Source organism: Acipenser ruthenus, chromosome 1, assembly GCF_902713425.1.
Source record: "Acipenser ruthenus chromosome 1, fAciRut3.2 maternal haplotype, whole genome shotgun sequence".
Classification (NCBI taxonomy): Eukaryota; Metazoa; Chordata; class Actinopteri; order Acipenseriformes; family Acipenseridae; genus Acipenser; species Acipenser ruthenus.
The window spans coordinates 101,747,966-101,757,130 of record NC_081189.1 but is presented as its reverse complement, the minus strand read 5'-3'; the positions used below and the strand labels follow the sequence as shown (position 1 = coordinate 101,757,130).

Sequence of the window (9,165 nt, the reverse complement as noted above, 5' to 3'; positions counted from 1 at the left end):
ATAGCCATTTTCTTCAGCCACGGCGATAGATAGCCCTGGGCTGAAGTACGAAAGTCAGACGGACTGCATGATCTGAAATTGGGGTGGATCTGATCAATGAAGTATATGACTGTGACAAATACAATGATTCTTGGTGGTAAATCTCCCTCTCGACCTGTGAGGGTTCTAACTAACGGGAACAGAGTACTCTGGACTACTTGGCCTGACACTTCGTTCCGAGGGTTAAAAGGAAGTCGGTCATTTAGAAAAGAGACGGAGCTTCGGTACATTAACTCATTGACCCAGAGGGGAAATGATGTGGCAGCTGCAGATCATAAAAAACATCTGCAATTGTTTACCAAGAGGTCATGAGTGACGGTATAAATAGGGGTCGAAGCGACATAATCAGTTCCTTTGTTTTTGGTTTATGAAAAGTGATCCGGAAGGACCTGTGTTTCGTGTATCCATATCGTGAGTATTTGTTTGTTTTGTCTATTTGTTGTTTGCTATCACTAGACAGCTAACACGTTCTGGAGCTGTCGCCAGAGGCCAGCACAAACCCGGAACAGCACTGCACTTGTATCACAAATAATTATATTTGCACCACTAGCACTAATTCACAGACTAATGGACTTGTGTATGTGTTTTGTGTTTTGTGTGGGTGTATAATAAAAACGGGACTATTATTTCGGGACAAACCCGGGGATTACAAATTAAGTAATACACACTGCTGTATACTTAACATCATTTATTGTTTACTTTTTTTTTTGCCGTCAGGCACTGGACACAAAAATATCAAATTCTGTATAAAAATGCAAACAGGGAGATGATCTTCTGGTGTGATGCGTTTATGTTTTTTTTTTTACTAACCCCGTTAAGTGACTCTGACAGGTTTTTTTAATATTGGTGTTTTTTAGTTTTGTAACATTACCACTTTGTTGAAAGAGCTTAATACATCTGGGACAATAAATGTGTACAAAATTACAAAGTAAAATATTTGGTGTGTTTGTGTGTGTATACATATGGTATGTGCATTTTTTTTCTTTCTATAAGATACACTGGCTTTCAAGACCACATCAAAATAAAGCAGACCAGTCAGTCTTGGTTTAAAAATTGAGCCAAGAGAAAAATGCTATTTGCACAGGTGCTCCAAGTAGGGTTACTCCTTATCTAAATAATGGGGGATGGGCTCTTTAACCCATTATTCTTAAAGGGCCATTCCCAAAATACATAATCTATTTACCCCAGTTACTAATATGTTAAATAAACATATTAACTAATCAACAGTTATAAAACAACATTCAGATGATAAGTCTTTGTGTTTATTTCTAAACAAGGAGTAGACACTGAAGCCCCTTTCTTTCTGTTTGAAGCCCTCGTTTCTCATGTGGAGTGATTGGTGCAGGTGTCTCAATAGTGGAGCCCTTATTGTACTCCACTGTGCACTGTTAGCTAATGCAAATTCAGGCAACAATTAAGTAGCTTTAACTGTTTACATAACCATCTTACGCACTCCATCTACAAAAAAAGCACTTTGGACAGCATTGCCCTTTGATGCTGCGGTCTCTTTAAAGTACAATTTTAAAAAAAAACACACAATGACAACAGCCAAGGTTGCAAAGAATCTTCCCAATGCTCTTGAGCCCTCTCCACAGAGCATCTTGTGAATCTTGTGCGTCATTCAAATTAGAACTCAGGGAGAAAAAATTGCACATGAACACGCGTTTCTCAATGCTGCAAAGCACCAACTTTTGTGTCACAAAGTTCTTAGTCAATTATCTGTTATTTTATTATATTTTTTATATATATATATATATATATATATATATATATATATATATATATATATATATATATATATATATATATATTTAAGACACCTGCCAGTTACCCCAAAACAACTCACATACCTGGAAGAGACCTAAATGTCACCCCCTGTGGTTGCTGGGTAATTTATAAGTACTTAGTATACTTAGTATACTACTAAGTGCAGTCTGGTTTCTTTCTTGGTTCTCTTTAGTCCCGCTTCTCTCTGGCTGTCTTTTGCTGTTTCTTCTCCAATTCTCTCTCTGTTCTTCAGCTCTCTTTAGTCTCACACCACACCGTTCGTCTCAGAAGTTCGCTACTTATACCCCCGTCCAGGCCACGCCCCTTGTGCACCAGCCACCAATCCTAAGCATGCACTGTTTCCCGCTGTCGATCCCTTCATTGTTGCAACATCTTATCCCGATTTGTGACAACAATGGGTCCTGTTCACATGGCAAGCCAAGCTTCTGATTGGTGGCGATTCTCTTGTCTCTGTCGTCCCTGAGCAACTGCTGCTGTTGAACCTTTGACTCTGGGTACAGAACCTTCCCAAACACGATTACAGCAGACCCAGGGTCATTACAATATTGTACATGGATTTAAAAAAAAAAAAAAAAAATCATAAATAATTTTACCAGAAATTGCAAAGTTTTCGTGCTGTGTTTTTGGGTTACCTGAACATATTCTTCAAGTTTTTTTTATTTACATCCCGGTAATAAAATTCCAACTATCGAAATGCAACTTGAAATAACATGACTTGTTTTCACAATACTGCAGGAAATAAAGATTTACCTGTTTAGTGCAACAGAAGTAAAGGAAGTGAAGGAGAACAACATTCGGGTTATCTTTTTTCTGAAATGACAAGTAACAATGTAATTTCTTAAAACATGTTTGTTATCAACATTTTAAATTAAGTGTGTTTTCAAAGTAGAATATAAAAAATAATGTATAGTTAATGTCATGCGCTAGTTAAAGTGACAGTTATTATAATTAAGGTTAATTTTTGTTGCAGAACTTGAGAATAAGCAGACCTTAAAGTAAAATTAACGTTTTGTTTGAGGTAGAATGTAAGAAAAGTATTATTGTTTTCAATTCATGCTTTATAGATTGTGTACTTCCGACTTTTCCCACAGCGACAGAGACCCTCGACTCTGATCAGAAATTATGTCAAAGTCTACAGTATGTAGACCAGACCCTCACAGAAAATTGTGAGGGTCTGGAACCAACTCCCCAGTAATGTTGCTGAAGCTGACACCCTGGGATCCTTCAAGAAGCTGCTTGATGAGATTCTGGGATCAATAAGCTACTAACAACCAAACGAGCAAGATGGGCTGAATGGCCTCCTCTCGTTTGTAAACTTTGTTATGTTCTTATGCACTGTAAGCTTTGTAATCTAAAGTAACATTTAAACTGGTCAGTAGTCAAAATCAATAGTCTTTATATTATTGGTTTTGGTGTACTATTTAAAAGCCGCACCTCGCCAGTGAAATGTACTCAAAACTACTGTGCCAAAATCATAGCCTTAATTATAATGTTGTAGCCATAATAACAATAACAATACACATGTATGTGAAATGCTGATCTGTTTGTGCTGCCACTATCGTTTTTTAAGGGACACAGAAACAGGCACTTCATTCCTTGCTCTAGTCAATATGAGGTCTGTAATGAGGGGTTAATGCATTAGCAGTGCAGATTTCCTGAGTTCAGATTTCAGTTTTTCCATATTTTCCTGATTTATTGATGTTATCCAGTAAAACAATACAGTCTGTATCCTTCACTTTTTGCTTATTTACTAAATCCCATTGTATTTCAGCACATTTACCAGCTCGAGAATGCTTTATGAATATAACCCCATCATTCATAACATCAAACGCTGAATCATTTTTTACATCTGCTGTAAAACTGAAGGCATAACATTATTATCATAGAATTAGACGAATGTATATGAGGCTGTCAAGTTGTCCTTCATTATAGGGATTGGTTAGTATTCATTATTCGCTATGACTATATATTGGCCCCTGTTTGTTAACAAAGGATGTAGATCACCATGGCAACCCATTATATCTACAAATAATATACTATACCTTGTATCCAAGAACATCGGCAGATATAATACAAATACACATCCCTAATAAACAGACACATCTCTTGAGACAAATATTAATGCTAATTTTCTTTTCGACTGTGGGGCACTGTGACAAGGATTGTGAGTGATGGGTGAAAGAGTGAATGTCCAAACCGTGACTGTGGTTTCAAAACTGATATTTTTTTTAATATTTACACTGGAAAAAATAATTACAATAATTCACCCCTCTACCATCAATGGAAAAAGGTGTACAGTCACGAAAATTAAATAAAAGTACATAACACGTAATCCTGCATGAAACTGTGCTTCCCGTTCTCTCTGTGCACAAAACTGTGCTCTGGTGTTCAAGGGGTCTGGTGCTGGATGTGCTGTGTTGTGCTGTCAGGAAAGTGCAGGGGCTATGCTGGCTCTGGTGCTGCAGCTCTGAAATGAAAGTAAACAAAATACACAGCGCTCTGGTGCATAACGTCACTGCCAGAGTAACGGGCCATGCTTACGTAGCTGCACCCTCTTTGTAGAGGTAGAACTACAGCTTAGATTAATTCTCTCCCTATCACAGGCACCTATTTTGTCTCTATTACTTACCGTATTTACTAAATACTTAACATTCATACATACATTCATTTCCCACTACAGTACTTCTCGTATACTAAATGCATACTGTATTGTTTAGACTTTTAGGGGTCTATTCATAAAGGGTTATCTTCTGTTGAAATGAGAAAACAGGATAGGCCTACATGATCGGATTTTGTCCACAGCCATCTACTTAACGGCAGTTGCTATGCATAAGAGCTAATTCAAATACGTCGTTAAGCCCCAACGATTTTCGTCTATGAAGGCATGTTTTTAACGAATTGAGAGAAAGGTTAATGATTACCTCATTAGCATAAAGTTTTCATCGGTCCTGAGCGTCAACCTGCTATTCATAAGAGGGAACGACAGAAAAATGCTGTCGATAACTAGGAGTTATTGAATGCTTTCTACAGTCAAGTCTAAACTAACGACAGCCTCGGCAGACTATTTTTTTTAAAATGCATATTTTATTACTACACTTACTCCGTTATACAGTTTGACATACCCGTGATTAACACTGCCTATTTTGAAAAAATAAAAAATGAATCTGTAGCTTTATATAAAGGAACATGTGTAATATAAATATATACTCACATAAGAACGTATTCTCTGGCATAATCATTTTGAAAGAGCGCTGTGAAGCGGACCGCAAGTGAGAGACTGAGAATAGACATTTATTTTATTATTATTATTTCTTTGTAGTGATCTGCGGCTGATAGTGTTTCTTTTCTTTTTATTTATTTTACCTGGGTTCAATAAACAGGTTGGACGAATACTGTCTGTGTGAACCCGTTTATTTTCATGGAACTTTGCAATATACAGTATACCAGTGCTGCTGATGCAGTCGTGGGAAATTTGGGCTTGCTTGGTAATGCAAAAAACACTGATCTCAGTGCAAGGCATGGTCAGTGTTGGAAAGGGAGTCTTTTATTATTATTATTTTTTTTTTTTATGTACCACAAAACTATCCATTTTGTGTACAGTATGCAATATGTCGTGAAACTCACCGATTCATAAACATAAACTCACCCCTGATTGATTCCCTGCTTTAAGCGGGGTTTATTATTATTAATAATAGAGAATTTGTAAGATTAACATTAAAAGTTTTCAAAATGATTATTATTATTATTATTATTATTATTATTATTATTATTATTATTATTAGAATTACAGTATTATTCAAAACGTCCTCCTACAGTGCTTTTTGTTTAGTGTTTTTTTTTTTTGGTCCTGCAGTTAAGAATGGAAATCTCATGTGTGCGTATGGAAATGTTTATTATTTTATGTATATGTAAAACAAAAAATTCTGTTTTATCTGGTTAAATTCCTAGAGCCTGATCATTATGTATTTTACAGGAGCCCTGTAAAGTTTAACTGTTTTAACTGGTTTAAGTTTAAAGGTTGAGGAACTATAAACCAGAAATCACCTTCCTGGCTCAGATTCTACAAAAACAGACTAAACCGTTGTTAGTGCCTGTGAATCACTTGTAGAAAGATTTAAATTACATCTACTTTGTTAGCTTGCAGAAAGTCTATGACTTTAAGGTGCATGTTTTGATTTATGTTTTTCAAGTACCTGTTTCAGCAAATAGACCTTTTCTCATCTAGTATCCCTAATTCTGAGAGCAAGGTCATAGCATTGTTTAAAACGTGTACATCTCCGAGACAAACACTGGCTGCTGAAGAGCTTTATCTGCAACATGAAGGATAAGACAATGGAATGTATCAATTGAACACTACAGTATGTCCACAGATAAAATATAAAAGCCAAGGTTTCTATTCAAGTCACAAACTGGCAAGTAAAATGCAAGCAGTCTATGCTGTTTGCAAAATATTGGAAAGCTGTTTTTCAAATAAGCAATTACAACATAATAGAGAATGTTTATACTACAGATCTTTAACAAACAGGTTGTTGGAATTGGTTCGTTCTTACAAGAATAAGTCTTCTTCAGCGTAACACAAAACATCAATTCAAAACATACTTGAATCATTTGACCTTTAAGCTGTTTATTAGTAGAACCAGAACAATAAATTAGTAAATGTTTATAACATGGTAGCATTCACACTTGATGCTTTGTCAAGTGCTGTAGTTTTTTAGTGGGTTGCAAAAATGTATCTAGTAGCTAAACTAGAACAATGCCTTTTTTTAGGCCTCAGCATAGGTGCCTAACCTCCACTTTTTCAGTTTTGCCTTTTAAAATGTTTAAAATGTAATTTAAAAATGCAAAGGCATTCAGAGGATGCTAGCAGGGCCACATTAATAGAAAACCACAATAAAATGCACCCTACACAAACTTTGGTTTGACCCACAGTCCACACTGTATTACAAAAGCTAACGTTAGCAGCTTTGAAAGGAGTGACTGAATAAAGGCACATACTTTAAAGTAAAAATATATAAATATTTTAAAACTTGGAAAAAATTACTTGGTTGCAGTATCAGCAGTTACATTATTACTTGAAGTTGTTTTATTATTGGCAATGGGCCCTATTTAGAAACAGGCACAAACAAATACACAATTACTGATCTGATTAAAACAATGTTAATGGGATAAAACAAAAAAACAACTGGCTCCTTCCTTTAAAAGGCTGCATGTGGACATTTTATGTATAGCATTGTGCAGAGAGGCCATTGGCACTGGTACCATTTGGTGGTACTTGTATGTATTTGTAACGAATGCATGCTCAGTAAGTACGTATTGAACACTTTATACTGAAACACATGTCCAATTTTGTAGGTGTATGTTATATTCTGTAGGGAATAGGCAGAAGACTCAGGTGGAAGTTCACAGTCTTTATTTACGTGATGGTACTGCGGGTACAACTCACTAGTAGTCTACTACTGAACACGCCAAAACAACAACAGGCTCCCCGTTATACAGTAGGACCCTAGGCAGCTGCCGCTTGCCTGACTAGAACTAAACCACATTACTACATCTCCTCCCCTCTTAGTACCAAAGTCTGAATGTAGTTATAAAACATAACAACTGAAAGGGAACAACATTTTAACATTTAGTGGGAACTCTAACTAAGAGCATGGGTGTAGACTGGTCCATACTCGAGGCACCATAAGGGGATTATTCTGCCCCTTTTACTACATAGTCCTTGAAATGTGCAGGTGCCTTCCTATCTCTAGTGGGGTAGCGTGGTTCAACTTCTGGCTCTTTATCTTGAGGGCCGGATAGATGGATCTCTTCATTGCTGTGCTGCACTACAGGTGTACTCATGCTCTCCTCCCCTGTGACTGTGCTGGGACCGAAGTCTTCCAGTGGCTGTGGTCCCCGTGGAGCGGTGGTGGGGCTCTGATCCAAACGGAGGCGCACGTGATCTTGGTGCCTTTTGATGATCTGACTGTCCTCTGTCACAACTTTCCATGATACTGACCCTATTTTTTCAAGTATTGTACCTGGTATCCATTTGTTTCCATGTGCTTGAAAACCTTGCACATATACTGCATCAGACTCAGCTAGTTCCCGATCTCTAGCATGTATATCATGCAGGTTCTTCTGCTTTGCTTGCTTCTGGGAGACTTTGTTCGACAGGCAGGGGTGCATTAGGTCCAGGTGTGTTCTCAGTTGGCGTCCCATTAATAATTGAGACAGACTTACCCCTGTAGTAGTCTGGGGGGTTATTCTGTACTTTAGAAGGAAACGTGCAATTTTTGTTTCCACATTCCCCCCCCGTCATTTTCTTCATTCCTTCTTTGAATGTGCGGACAGCTCTCTCCGCCAATCCGTTTGAAGCGGGATGATAAGGAGATGTCTTGATATGCTTGATCCCGTTTTTCCACAGGAATGTTTCAAATTCAGTGCTCACAAAACTGGGGCCATTGTCCGTGACCACCATGGCTGGCAATCCATGTGTTGCAAAATTGTGCTGCAGTTTCTCTATGGTCATTGTAGACGTGATTGAGGTCATTGTGTGGACGTCAATCCACTTTGAATGTGCGTCAATTAATATGAAAAACATCTTACCCATGAAAGGGCCCAGAAAATCCAAATGCAGTCTCATCCACGGCTGGTTCGGCCACTCCCATGGGTGCAGAGGTGCTTCAGCAGGTGCTGTTTGGTTTACTTGGCACACTTGGCATTTTTTTACTGCTGTCTCCAGGTCAACCTCCATGTTTGGCCACCAAACATAACTGCGGGCCAGGGCCTTCATGCAGGATATTCCAGGGTGGGCTTCGTGCAGCTCTTCCACCATTCGCTGTCGGCCTTGTGGGGGAATAATCACCCTGCTGCCCCATAGCACACACCCGTCCTCCACACTCAGTTCATCTTTGCGGACCAGAAAAGGTTTCAGTGCTGGAGCTGAACACACTTGGGGCCATCCACCGAGTACAAATTGGTGAATTTTTGAAAGCACAGGATCCTGGCGAGTCCAAGTCTTGATGTGCTGCACTTGAATAGGGGTTCCCTCTAGATGTTCCATCAGCAAAATCACATCTCCAATTTCCGGTGTTTCTCCCGGCATTTCTGGCAAGGGGAGACGACTTAAGGCGTCTGCATTGGCATGTTTTGTCCCCTCTTTGTAGGAGATTGTATACTCATAGGCTGCTAGGGTTAATGCCCACCTCTGAATTCGGGCAGCTGCAAGCTGTGGAATGCCTTTGCTTTCTCTGAATAGACCTAATAACTGCTTGTGATCTGTAAGTATGGTAAAATGCTTACCATAAAGGTACTGGTGGAACTTCTTAAGGCCAAAAATAATCGCCAGGCCTTCTT

The 9,165-nt window shown here is 38.4% G+C and overlaps 1 pseudogene; it reads right to left on the bottom strand.

Annotated features, from left to right (window-relative positions):
• Window positions 1–7,518: 7,518 nt before the first annotated feature.
• On the bottom strand, window positions 7,519–8,914 carry LOC117966653 (uncharacterized protein K02A2.6-like; annotated as a pseudogene).
• Between the last annotated feature and the right edge of the window lie 251 nt (window positions 8,915–9,165).